This window comes from Triticum dicoccoides, chromosome 1B (assembly GCF_002162155.2).
Source record: "Triticum dicoccoides isolate Atlit2015 ecotype Zavitan chromosome 1B, WEW_v2.0, whole genome shotgun sequence".
Classification (NCBI taxonomy): Eukaryota; Viridiplantae; Streptophyta; class Magnoliopsida; order Poales; family Poaceae; genus Triticum; species Triticum dicoccoides.
The window spans coordinates 45,704,215-45,719,092 of record NC_041381.1 but is presented as its reverse complement, the minus strand read 5'-3'; the positions used below and the strand labels follow the sequence as shown (position 1 = coordinate 45,719,092).

The following is a 14,878-nucleotide window of genomic DNA, read 5'->3' as shown; positions in this document are numbered from 1 at the left end:
CTCAGAAATAAATAGAAGAAAAATAGTTGTGATTAACTTTACTAAATTCTTTTTTATTTTTAATGACTTATTACAACTCCGAAATAAATAGAAAAAAATAAATATAGCAGAAAAGAAAAAAAAACTATATAAAAAATTACTCAGAAATAAATAGAAGAAAAAATAGTTGTGATTAATTTTACTAAAAAAATGAGCATAGATGCGCTTATAGAGAAAATTCAACATAAATTCATAATAAATTTGTACTAACTTCAAAGAAATTCAGTATGAATTTAGGTCAAATTTCCTGTATAAGGGCATCTATTTTGATTTTGAGAGGAGCTCAACAAGGCAGAAAGGGAGGGGCTTATAAACCGTTGTGAGCCCCTTTCGGTTGGCGAGGTGAGACTAAACTCTGGGCGCAACGAGGACAAACCCTTTAGTCCCGGTTGGTGGTATGAATCGGGACTAATGGGCGGCCTTTGGTCCCGGTTCATGCCTCCAACCGAGACCAATAGTGGTGGGCCAGGAGCGAGGACCATTGGTCCCGGTTCGTCCCACCAACCGGGACCAAAAGGTCCAGATGAACCGGGACCAATGGCCCACGTGGCCCGGCCGGCCCCCGGGGCTCACGAACCGGGTCCAATGCCCCCATTGGTCCCGATTCTGGATTGAACCGGGACTAATGGGCTGACCCGGCCTGGACCAATGCCCTTTTTTCTACTAGTGGATGAAGACATACTAAAAGCGGAAGACCCGAGAGAGAGAGAGAGAGAGTGAGAGTGTGTGTGTGTGAGAGAGAGAGAGAGAGAGAGAGATTGATTTAAATGGGATTGTAGGTTGTGGCTGAGATACAAGATTTAAGGATGCCGTCGTCCCACTCCGGTGAACTTTTGGATGGACACATATTGATCATTTTCTTTCGTTGCAACGCACGGGCATTTGTGCTAGTATTTTAATATAGTCAATCCCACAGATAACAAGTGGTCCGACGTGAGGCAGGATTGACGTTAGATCCCTTGTCCTCACCCATATTATCAGGTCATTTATCGGAGCATTCAGGCCTCGTGCGTCCTAAAGAAATTTGGTGCCATGGACCTTAGATGAAACCTTTTTATCCCAATAATTTGCGTGTACTAGGGTTCTCAACATTCATCTACCACGTACAGTATCGACATGATCATAATAGTTGAATGTTATCGGAAGAATGCAAATATTATGACAAAATTACAGATATGCTTAATTAATACACAAACCTTCGATTCCAGAAATCAGATATAGAGTTCAATAGATTTGTTCCAAGATGGTCTACAAACCCAAAACATCCCGGCCAAGGTAGCAATGATATGCCGAAGACGAACACATGTAGGCACTCGCATTGATGGCCCATTACTTATTCGCATTTATAATTCAATGGTCATTTTCGGATAAAAAAGCAGCTGCAAAAAATAAATTTCCTTGGCCGGTCGACATTGTTATAGAAAAACAAAAAGTCATAGTCGGTTTATACTCAATTCCTTGGAAGAAAACATCTTTATTCAAGTCCATCATCTTTCGTAACTGATTCGGATGTTATGCTAATAGTCAATTAGCCCACAAATGCGCGTGATCAGAACGACGCCCATGGCAATTTGTTGCTACGAACAGTTCTCCTCTTTATTTGGAGTTGATCATGGTCGTGCATAATCCCGTCCTCCCTTACCTTCCAATGTGCGAGTCGAACACCACCGTCCTTCCAGTCGTAAAGGCCAGGCTGCCTCTTGACACTTTCAAAATACGTCTTTCATTAAGGACCAGTTTTAAATTGGTCACTCTTACTTCCTCAACCTGCAGGAACCATGCATGCCATGTGGAGGATAAAACTTCTGTATATAGTTTGCTCCGAACTCGAACATGTAGTTCTTGCACGGTGGCTCGTTCGATTTGGACTGTTATTTCTGAGCTTCTTGGTGTTTCTTTGGGTACAGACTTCTAGTCTGTTGCTTGAAGGTGCCCGGATGGCCTTCGCCCGTGTCAAGGTACAATGGGCGAAGATGAATGCCACTAGTCTTGCAACCGAAGGACCGCCCGCAGGCAAGGAGCATCGTACACCGGAGAAGTACGGAAACACACTTAACCCAACGATTTGGTCCTTGAAGATGGTGCTAGTGCGGCGAACCAGGCAATCAGACTATGCGGCTTTATCACTCTCACTTAGCCATAGGAGTTTGACAATAGAATTATAGGCGCAGCCCCTGGTATTGACCGGCGATCCGAACTTGGGCACTGTAAACACCTGACCAGGTTAAAACTAGTCCTTCATGTGACACGAAAAAATCGCAAGAGATTTATACCGAGTCACCAAATAGCTGACCAGCTCTCGCCGCATCACGACAGCCAGTTTTCGGCTTTCTCTACTGAGGTGTTTGTCCGGCCAACCAGAAACACAATCGTAGTAGTTCTCCCTTTACTTTCTTAGCCGAACAATCAGAACGTAAGGTGGTAACCACAGGAGTCAGGCAACCGAACTAGTGACCCAAGACATGATTCGGAGCTGATGCATATAATGCTAGATTCGGGACGCCAAATTGCACTTGTGAAAGTGTTCAGACTTATAATAATTTTAATAGATGTACGCAGTTGAATGGAGCCCCTGGCAATTTAGGTCAGGCCGAGGTGTACATGGCTATCAGATGATAAAAAAGAATAGTGAAGAAGGAATAAGCCAGTACCAAGTAATTTGGGCGAAAAATTGTTTCCATTATAGTCTGATTGATATGTCAAAATGTATTTTTTACTGATAATGCTATAAGTATCGAGGCTATTTTACATGTCGAGTGCAAGGGAAAGCTGTGTACAAGTATTTAAGAACATTGGGGGAGGTGATCTTGAAAGATCCTTTAGGTACTCCTTTGAGAGGATTAATGAATAAGTTTTCATAAAGGGCCGGAAAAGGGGCCCTTTAACACCATAAAAATGGCGATGTAGGTTGTAACGATCCTGAAAAGGAAAAGGAAGTTAAGAAAAACATAGATGGGGGTCTGGACATGGTTGAGCCGTATTGTGGACCTCATCCTCGATATGCCTCCATCGTCGTCCATGGTATTTTTACTGCGTAATTATGAGCACGCGGTACATACACCGCTGTTTGGTTGGGGCGAAGACAGAGGCTGGATTGCTAGTCGCGATTCTGATGAGCTGGACTACCATTCTGCGGGGTAGTCTGGACTCGTTTGATAGGGTCCGGTGGTTTAAATGTGGATCTGGAGCTCAGCTTGATAAGGCCGACCTGTACTTCCGTTGCGAGGGCTGCGATGTGTTCCTCAGTACGGAGGAAACGATCCATGTTTCCTTGAACTGTTATAACACCGCGTGGGCGTGGCATTTTAAGTTCTAGATAAGCGTAGTGCGGAAGCGCATTGAAGCGGGCAAACGCTGTTCGTCCGAGCAGTATGTGATAGCCACTGCGGAAAGGGATGATGTGGAAGATCAAGTCTTCGCTTCGGAAGTTGTCCGGCGAACTGAATACGACATCCAATGTGATTGAGCCCGTGCAGCGGGCCTCTACACCTGGTATTACCCTTTAAAGGATGTTTCAGTGGGTTTGATTCTTGACGAGTCAATACCCATTTTCTGGCTGTGTCCCGATTGGGTATGCCAAGCTTGGTTAAATTTTGATGCTTTAATGAAGGACAGACAACCAACGGAAGATATTGTGGGATAATGCTTATGCATGCTACTTCATGAACTAATTCACTCCCCATACAAATCAATGGTGCTGAAAAGCAAAAACTTCCACCGACTAGGAATCCTGCAGCGATGAGTGTGACATTCAAGCAAGTAATGCCTCAAGAATCCAGATACCAACAGAAATAAAACTACATAAACTTGAAGAGATTTTTTTGGATTATGCCTTAGCATCAACGAGTGTGGCTGTTCTACACCCACGGATATTGCACCCCTACTACACCCATGATCGAAAACTTCGCAAAACAAATCAAAGAAATCTGAAACTTTGCAGATCCGACTAGTATCAAATATCAATACATATAGATGACCATATAGCAACGCCTTCAGGTAGGGAGCTAAACACAAGCATCGTTGTTGCCGGGTCCAACCGTTGAAGTTCCGATATTGAGTTTTCACCCAGGAAAGAATGTCTCAGGAGTCTCCAAAGCAATGCCTTCAACAAAGAAATGGCACGTAGGCACCACTGTTGCTAGCTTCAACCATCGAAGGCCGGACCTTGGGTCTTCACTCTGGAGCTGAAGATACGGCACTCAAAATAGCACTACTGAACCAAAGACATTGTGTGCTGCTCTCATGACTTTCCGAAGAAGATGATATTGTATAGAGGTGTACATCCACACACCGTGACCACGAGAAACTGAGATTTGGATCATTCCGCTACATACATGCCTGAAGAGAGCTGCATGATGCAAATCCCAGTCAAGGATGTACATACTACCAATCTAATGTGGTAGATTTGGACGGAATAAAGACATGACAAGCCAGAGCCGCATCCTGCCACTTTGTCATTGCATCACTTCCATAAGTCGTTGTTGCTGTTACAACGCCATTGCACAACCAACCTAGTTGTCGGGCGGTCCCGGGGGAGCCGCTACTTGTCGCACACTACAGGAATCGGCTACTTTGCCGTCTGCCACGGCGGACGGCAAAGGCATGAATGGCGGACGGCAACAGGCTCCGGCAACGTAACATCTGGCAAAGAGCTACTTTGCCGTCTGCTTTCGGCGGCTGACGGCAAAGGAGCCTTTGCCATCAGCAGCGGACGGCAAAGAAAGCAGACGACAAAATTTGCGTTGTTAGTCCGTTAGGTGGCTAACGGCAGGCCTTTGCCGTCTACGGCTGACGGCAAAGAAGCAAAGGTCTTTGCCGTCTGCCAGCAGATGGCAAAGTTTTTGCTTCTTTGCCGTCTGCCAGCAGATGGCAAAGTGTCCAAAGTGTCCAGATGCACAGACGGCAAATTTCCTTCTTTGCCATCTCTGTCATTGATTTATAGTATGTTTAGCAATTCATATTCATATGTATAGCGCATGCATATATCACAAATATCAACATAGACCACAGAAAAATAAGACAAGATCATCCATAAAAACATATATATCATACCACCTGTATCACAAAGTAAGACGAGATCACACAAGTGTCGACAAATAAGATCACAAAGGTTGGCCTCCACATAACACAAAACTTAGGTGAGCATCATGGGATCTAGCAGCAACAACACCTAACCTACTGGATGGACACTGTAGTCCAGACCCAACACCACAAGCACACTACATACTGATTTGCGACCGTGCCGGTGATGCAACCACCACAACCAAAATTAAAAAGGCAAGGGAGGTGGGTGGTCCAGGTTGTTGTCTCCATGCCGCCTATGTTTACCACTCGAAATGCCAACAGGTCCAGATTGTGGTCATCAGCCTTCTTCATGTCATCAGCATGATCACCATTGCCTCCCGCACCCCATCATCATCAGACTAATTTGCTACTGCTGCTCGTCCTCCTACTCCGTCTGCATGGACAAGAGCAAGTTAGTTGAATGGCATGCACGATAAAATTGCAAGGCATATATATTCATCTAGATTAATTCTACTAAGTACAGATTTTGCATGGATGGGTTTGACTTCAACAGAGACTGAAAGAAGAGCATTTTCCCCTCCCAATCCAAAACCTGCAGTACAAATACAACTCTAAGAGAAGGAACTGTGGTACAACAAGAGGCGCTCCAAATCGAACTAAATCTCAGTTTCTTTATTTATCTAAGAAACATCACAAACATAACTTCTGCCAAGCAAGCAGTTATCATACTATCAGCTAAAGAAAAACAAAGGAAGATCACGTGTCACTTTAAGGGAAAACATCAGAAGTAGATGATAGGCAAAAGTGGATGATCATCAATTCCATCACACTCCACAGTGAATAATGCTACTACTATTGATAGCAAGGACTAACTATTCCCACTACCTGGATGCAGCGTCCTTCATTTTGCAAACAAAAAAAGAGCACATTATCTAATTCCTTCACATACATAAATGAATAGCAGCAACCAAATTCAACGGTACTACCAAAATCAAATATATTATATTATTAAAATGATAGAAAACGAACGGAGGAGATTCAATATTACTAAAACGATAGAAAATGAAAGGAGGAGATTCAAAATTACAAAGTTATGATAAATGGACGGCAGTGATTCGTTGACCTCAACTTGATGGCGGCATAAAGGCATACAGAGTCCACACAGCCAACGGCACGGCCAGCTTATAGGCAAAAGGAATCACATGGACAGCTTAAGAAAAAGGAGTCCATAGTCCATACGCCACCTTCCAATGGCAAGCCAGGCTAGCGTATAGTCAATTAGTACACGAGCATGTTATTTCATCTCCACGGCACTATGCACGTAATAACAGCAATAATATTAAAACAAGTCTAAAAAACATGCATAACGGGAGTATATTCGAAGACATGCACCATAATTAAATGTACAAGTCTATCATTCGACACGTACAATAATATATGGATGCAAACTCCATCATGTACATGAAAAGAAAGTTCAGCTGGATTACAAATCAGTCACGTATATAAACAATATCCAGTCAAAAAGGAAGGTCCAGTAAAAAAAACTAACATTCGGACTAGGAGCGACACATCAAACCATCAACGTATATCAGCAAAAAGCTATATGGAGGCAGCAATGTCGAAACCTATAAAAACAGAGGATCCACCAAATACTAAATAAAAATAAATTTACTTTTTCACTGGCACCTCAGTTGTTAAGTACATATGCTAAAAGTAAAAGAAAGTGATTTCATTTTTTGCGGAAAAAAGAACTGATTGCAACCAAAGATTCTAAATAGAAGAAGGTATGTCATCAAAATGCTAAGGATAAAGGAAATTGACTGCGTGACATTGGTGCTAGATAGATTAGTGTATGTAATAAAATGTTAATCTTCTTTTTTGTGGGCGAATACAATTTTAATCTTCATCGCAACTTACCATCAAATATTTATTCATATTACGAAGTTTGCAATTTTCTACCAGCATATTTATTCACTAAACAGCAAGCACGGATTGGGTTTGAAGCAGTCAACTTACATATACTCCCATGGACTGAATAAAGGGCACCTCATATTTGGTTTGAGAATGTCAATATTTCCAAGTAGCTCTAGCAAGATGAACAAACCCAGTCAATCATACATCAGCAGCCATTTGCCAATTTATTGAACTAATAATGAGCACAGAGAAACTAAGAGCAGTTCATATCCCACTACATATATGCGGCAATTGCATTGGTTTGCTGGTTTGCTGACGGCCACGCCAAACAAAGAGCTGATTGAACAGCTCATGTCACATCTAATACCAGAGTAAGCGCATAACCACTGTCATGCTTGTTGCTGAGCTGGTGACGAGTGCTAAGAGACGAGGCTAACGACCCTCCAATTCACAGCGAATCTAACACTCACTTCACCTCCTCTGACCTGTCGCGGTGATCAATGAAAGGCAAAACAAAGCAGGTTTCTAAAATAATTCAGTTAACAGAATCGCTAGAGTCATCTACTAATTCATGTATGACTGACTTGCTAGTACTATACTACACGATGGGAAAGAGGTCCCAAATTCAGTGTGAGATGAGCTTACGAATTCAGTTAACAATGAACCTGAATCTATGCCTATGTCTGAAGGGAAAGAAGAAGGTTGGGGCTTTGTGGATGGAGGGAGGGATGGACTGACAGGGCGATCCAGAAGGCGCCGACGAGGGGGATGGCGCCCCAGAGCAGGGCGCAGGCGAGCCCCACCACCTACCGGATCCAATGCACCGCGTCCAGCAGCTGGTCCTGCACACTAAAACCCAAACACGGAACCAAACATAACCTCACGGAGTCACTCGGGGACACGCCGCCGCCGGTGGCGGCGGTGGCGGCACACATACCTTGTCCAAGTACTCGTCGGGATCGAGGTACCGGATGGGGTTCGCCTTGGCCTCGATGCGGTCGCCGAGGCGCGCGGGCTTGAGGTGCTTGATGTAGAGCTGCACGCCAGCCACCCTCCGGTACCCCGACACCATGTACCCGCCGATGCTCGCCGTCGACTCCGCCATCAGCGCCGAGACGCCGCCATTGAGAATCTTGAAGGGCTGCGACCATCCTGACCACGCCGACGTCTTTGTGCCCACAGCAACAGCAGCTCGACGCCGCTGGGGCCTCCTCGCGACGCACCACCACCAGTGCCTGGGCGTGGCTCTCCTGGGCGAGGAGAGAAACCGGTCAGTGGAGATGGTGAGCGGGGAGAGGTGACCTCGGGGAGGAGAGCTAGGTGGTGGGGAACCGCGGGGATCGCCGGTATCTGGCGGCGGCGTGGGGTGGAGAAAGGGGATCGAGGAAGACGAGAGAGATGGGATCCAACGTGGGTGTGTGTGCGTGGGTTGGGCGTGGGTGTGTGTGCATCGTGGGTGGGGCCCGGGGCTGTGTTGGTCGTCGGTGGGTGTGTGCCAAGTCATCGATCCGTGTCCATGGCTGTGTTTATTCTTTGCCGTCTGCTGGGGCGGGGCGGCCGTTAGACACGTTAGATTATTTTCTTTGCCGTCCGCTTTCAGACGGCAAAAATAATATCCGTTAGATCGTTCTCGTTAGTGGGCCACCCATCCTCTTTGCCGTCCGCTAGCAGACGGCAAAAATTCTATCCCTTCAGCTAGCTGACGGAAAAGAGCAGGCTGATGGCAAACACTCCCTTTGTCGTCCGCTTTTTTTTGCCGTTAACTTTTTGTAAGCTGATGGAAAAGACCTTCTTTGCCGTCAGCTAGCAGACGGCAAAGAGCTGGCTGATAGCAAAGATCCTGATTCCAGTAGTGGCAAGCCAAGTCTGGGAAGGCCTTGATCCGCCGCCACTAGCACTGGCCGTCACAACAGCAAACTAACAAAGTCGTTGTAGTTGTCGCACCACCTCTAGGAGAACACTGCTACATGCTTGAGAGCCCGCCTCCTGCATCGCTTACCAAGAGCCAGTATGGCATGTGCCGCTGCCAGAGGTTTTGTAGGCGGCATCACAAAGGCCTCGTCCCTGTTGAATACCACCCAAGCCCCATAGATCGAAGGAGGCACACCTACTTCGGAAGGGAAGTTAGACATGAGAAATAAACCAAGCCGGAGCTCGAGAATACACGGGATGTCCTGCCATAAACGTCCACCAGACAGGGCTTTTCCCAGGCGAAGGAGAGGGGGCGGGGAGTGGCCTGAAGTTGTGGCGGATGAGGAATCGCCGATGTGGACAATTCGGGGGCGGTTTCGGAAGATCTCTAATGGTGCAAGAAAAAAATGTTGTTCTTCAGGGCCTCTGTTTCCATGGGAAGGGTAATCTTATATGTCATTTTTTTACGGGGCATGTGTCAATTAGACCCTCCGGAATATGCTTTGCTGATCTTTGGCCACTTCGGTTACAACTCAGCACTTAAGCTAAAACAGATTGTAGAGATTGTTTTTTAGTCATAAGACACGTTCTTCCAACCGTGCATTTTTACTGTACTAGATCAATTAATTTCTCAATCAATTCATCTAGAACGAACTCATAGTCATTTTTTGGTAAACCTCACTAGATTAGTGACCCTTGATGGAAAATATATATCATCATTGAGTAAATGCATGTTATCGTATATATGTGATATAATTCGAGATTCATTTGGATTACACTGTCAAAAATAAAAATAGATGAAGAGAGATTCGATGGGATTTGGCTTCCCGCATCCGGTGTTGATGTGACTGTGCAGTGGTATATGCCCTTTTTGATGATGTGTCTGTACCGTTGCCCAAATTATTTGCGGTACTATAATGCATATTCCCTTTTTAGTGATAAAAAACTTCTTGTAAAAGTTTACGGAGGGAGTACAAGTCTACTGGATAATGAAAGTCATGCTGGATTTTCACTAGCGGTCATTCCATTGCCGGCTAATACATCTTTTTTTTAAAGGAGGTTAAACCACCGACCTCTGTATCAATTGATACATGCAAACATCTTTATCAATTACTTCACAAAGGTCTGACAAGAATATACATCAATCCACCCGAGGCCACCACTCACACCTACAAACTCGATAATGTGGAGTGCTCTCACTCCCCATATGTAAAACCGTTCTGTTATTATGAGTTTTCACCATGAGTTGTAATTTTTGACTTATACGTAAATTAAAGCGTGATGATCGTAATTATTAGAGCACTGTCTCATATGAGGTATAAAATAAAAATAAGACCAAATGAGCCCATGAAAAAAAGGCAAAAGAGCCCACCAAAAAAGAGAAAAAAAGAAAAAAATGAGAGAAAAAGAGAGAAGTGACAATGTTACTATGTTTTTTCACACTTGTGCTTCAAAGTAGCACCATGTTCTTCATGATAGAGAGTCTCCTACGCTGTCAATTTCATATATTACTAGTGGGCATTTTTCGTTATAGAATTTGGCTTGTATATTCCAATGATGGGCTTCCTCAAATGCCGGAGGTCTTCATTAGCAAGCAAGTTGAATGCACACCCACATAGTTTTTTTAGCTTTCGTACACTTATTGCTCTAGTGCATCCTTTACATGGCAATCCCTACTCACTCACATTGATATCAAATGATGGACATCTCCATAATCGATAAATTTGCCTAGTCGATGTGAGACTTTCTCCCTTCTTTTGTCTAGTACCGCCTTTTATTCCACTTATAGTGCTATATTCAGGGCTCACGGTCATGTATTACGTGAAGAGTGGAAAAAGCTTAAGCACATTAAAAAGCACGAACCAATTGCTTGGCTAACATTAGGGTAGTACATGATTTATACTTTGTGTTGAGAAGAGGGATCATAGCAAAGCTATATGATTTTGTAGTAATAACTTTCTTGGGCCATGTTATTTTGAAAAGACATGATTACTTTCCAGTACGCTTGAAGTATTATTGTTTTTATGTTAATACTAAACTAATGTTTTGAATATTCATGCCACATAAAAGAATGATTACATGATAAACATGCTAGGTAACATTCCACATTAATTTTTTTGATTTTATCATTTACCTACTCGAGGACGAGCAGGAATTAAGCCCAGGGATACTTGATACATCTCCAACCTATCTATAATTTTTTATCATTCCATGCTATTATATTATGAATCTTGAATGTTTTATATGCATTCTTATGCCATTTTATATCATTTTTTGTTACTAACCTATTAACCCAAGTGCCAGTTGTCATTTTTATCCATGTTTTTTGCCATTATAGAAAATCAATACCAAATAGAGTCCAAATGGAATGAATTTTTTTGATGATTTTTCTTGGACCACAAGACACCCAGGAAGCTTGCGCAAGAGACCTGGAGGCCATGAGGTGGACATAAGCTCACAGGACACGCCTCCAGGGGGAGGCGCGCCCTCCAGGCCTGTGGGCCTCACAAGAGTCCTCCAACAAAAATTCTTCTTCTATAAATATCCAAATATTCCCCGAAGACCAAAGGGCACACCAAAAATACTTTTTCGCCGTCGCAAGTTTCTGTCTTCGTGAGATCCCGTCTAGGGTCCTTTTTTGGTACTCTGCCGGAGGGGGATTTGATCACGGAGGGAATCTAGATCAACCTTGCTGCCCTTCTAATGATGCGTGAGTAGTTTACCATAGACCTACGGGTCCATAGCTAGTAGCTAGATGGCTTCTTATCTCTCTTTGATATTCAACATAATGTTCTCCTTGATGTTCTTGGAGATCTAGTCGATGTAATCTTGTTTTGCGATGTGTTTATTGAGATCCGATGAATTATGGGTTTATGATCATATCATCTATGAATATTATTTTATTCTTCTCTAAACTCTTTTATGCATGATTGTTATAGCTTTGTATTTCTCTCTGATCTATTGATTTTGTTTGGCCAAGTAAATTGATTTTTCTTGCAATGGGGGAGGTGCTTTGTAATGGGTTCAATCTTGCGGTGCTCAATCCCAGTGATAGAAAGGGACATGACACATATTTGTATTGTTGCCATTAAGGATAAAAAGATAGGGTTTATTCATATTGATTAGATCTATCCATCTACATCATGTCATCTTGTTTAAGGCGTTACTCAGTTCTTGTTAACTTAATACACTAGATGGATTCTGGATAGCGGTCGATGTGTGGAGTAATAATATTAGATGCAGGCAGGAGTTGATTTACTTGTCTCCAACATGATGCATATATACATGATCATTGCCTTGGATATCGTCATAACTATATAATTTTCTATCAATTGCTCAACTGTAATTTGTTCACCCACCATATGCTTTCTTCGAGAGAGAAGCCTCTAGTGAAAACTATGGCTCCCAGCAAGGTTGGAAAAGATAAAGGTGTAAGAGAGACGGTTGGTCTTCACCTAGTTCCTAGGCGGTGCTTAAGCGCCCTAGGCGCAGTGTAATATAGTTTTACTATCAAGGTATATATGCAGTTATTATATGTGTATTGATGTAAATTTAGGGCATATAATAAGTTAACTCTAGCTACTGCCATTAGTGATGGACCTAGGACCTAAGTACTGGGGTGACAAACATCAATGCATAGGTATTTTTTGATAAGTTACACAAAGATAGCATGACTAAGCCTAAGCATTACCATAAAGCAAACAAACAGTCCAATTTTTTTTTCAAATAGACTATGTAAACTAATTTTCCATTTTTATAGGGGATGCTATGGGACCCACAACAAGCTCATAGATCTGCCCCTGACTGCCATTGAAATTTGGCCAGTTTGACATATGAGTGCAATATGGCATGATTTCACCCTTGGGTGTACAATGTCTCACTTGCCCTACCTAGGCAAGATGTTTGGCCATCGCCTATCGCCTAAGCGTCTCCTAGACACTGCCTTTTCCAACAGATCCCCCGCGTCTATCTTCTATCATATTACTTTCAGATCTATAAAGTAAAAACACAAAAATACCTGGCTGCAATTTATTATCCTTTATTTTATTTTGCTCTTTCATTTATCTTTTATATCTATCACTATCAGATCTCATCCTTGCAAGCAACCGTGTAGGGTTTGACAACCCCTTTATCGCATTGCGTGCAAGTATTTATTTGTTTGTGTAGGTGCAATTATTGGGGACTTGTGTGTTCCTCCTACTGGATTGATACATTGGTTCTCACTGAGGGAAATATACTTTTCTGTACTTTGCCCCCCCCCCCCGCTCCCCCGGATCGCCCTGGAGGAGGCAAGACGAGGGGTACAATGCTGGGGTACGAGGCTGCCTGATTCTGTATAATCACCACAAAAAATTAATTTGCGACTGGTGGCATGTATCATTTGCAATTATGTGGAATGTGCGGTGTTTGTCGAGACCTCAAGGGGTCTGTTCACACTTTAAAAAGAAGAAGATAGATTTCAGAGTATACAGTGTGGGTAGGAGCTTTATGTCATTAGAAGACATGATAAATTTGCATAGTGTAACGGAGTTTTTCTCCTGGCTTCTTGGTTCACACTTGCAAGCAACTAAAAAAAGATAATCCTCATACGGTGGTATAACTTCTACACTCTCTATTGTTTCTTGACAATCTTTACATGCTCTGGTTGCCGATAGATGTTGCATGCCGCCAAGTTTACTTGCACGCACTTGTGGGATACTTTTGGGTGTTGTATATTATCAGCCGTCATTTGATATATCCTCAAGTCATGCTAACATAGATCATGCTCATTGTTAGTATGATGTAACCATCATGTTATTATTGGCTTTACCGATAACAGAATCATGTTGCTTCAGTTGGTATGGTTATATATTTTGCTAATGTCCTCCTCACTCTTTCTCAAATATGTTTCTGTAGTTCTTTCTATGGAAGGGGATGAGAAGTAATAGCTGTACCAAATTGCATCAGTATTTCTTTTGAGTGTAGAGAGAAAGGGCCACCAGATGTCCTATTATGTTCTCTGTGTCCCAATATGTCTTGTTTGGTTGTCATCGTACATGTTAATTCAATACAAGGATTTTCGCTTCGCTTCACTGTTTGATGCATGAGCAGAAATTTATTTTGTACTCCCTCCATTTCTAAATATTCGTCCTTTTATGGATTCTAATACGGACTCCTTCATATAATACATTACATAATGCAATATGTATCATCATTTAAACCGAAAGACTATCATACTAAATTTTGTATGCCCCCTACATCTTTTCACTGCAATTAGCCAACCAGGAACCTGGCAAACCTTATGAATGTTGCAGGCCTATGTAATGTAATTGGAGGAACATAGAGATAACTAGCAATCTTGCAGAGAACGACATGCAATTTAGTAACAATTTATGTTACAAAATAATACAAAGACTAAATATCCATTACCGATGAATTCGTGGTGTATGATTTACTTTGATAATGAAGTAAAAAAATTCTTCTTGCAGTCAAACATTGGTACTATGTATTCTGTAGCACCGATATATCAAATTTATACTCTTAGCAAGTGTGTAGCGCTGGTAAACATTGGTATGATGTTTTTCGATATCTGTTTAAGTACTAGAAACAGAATACACAGTGCAAGAAAGTTTTCACACGATGCATGCGTCACCCGGACATGAATTTCATCTGGGCGTTCAGCCCCACTCTACAAAGATGTTACAATTGTTCCTCTAGGTATAGTAATATTTGTCAAGCTATAGGTATTTTTGTGCTGGATCACTAAGTGTGAGCTAAACGTGCTTGGAACTTGATCTGATTTGTAATCACGGTGCCCTGCTCCCATTCCATTGCCTCGCAATTTAGTTTGCTGCAAGTGTGACAGTAAGTTGTTTTCTTTGCTGCACGGGTCTCAACTTTTTTTTGTATGCATGTATGTAATTTATGTTGATCTATGTCCGGCTATCGCTATGTTTTGTTTGATGATCAACAGTTTCTCACGTTGCATGGATATCATTGATTTGGCGGA

General features: G+C 42.7%; 1 long non-coding RNA gene across 1 annotated transcript; it reads right to left on the bottom strand.

Moving 5' to 3' along the window:
- Nucleotides 1–6,283: 6,283 nt before the first annotated feature.
- LOC119300759 lies at nucleotides 6,284–7,344 on the bottom strand. The gene is made up of 2 exons (XR_005146715.1): nucleotides 7,081–7,344; nucleotides 6,284–6,377 (listed from the first exon to the last, which is right to left on the bottom strand). It is a non-coding gene; the product is annotated as an uncharacterized LOC119300759 (long non-coding RNA).
- Between the last annotated feature and the right edge of the window lie 7,534 nt (nucleotides 7,345–14,878).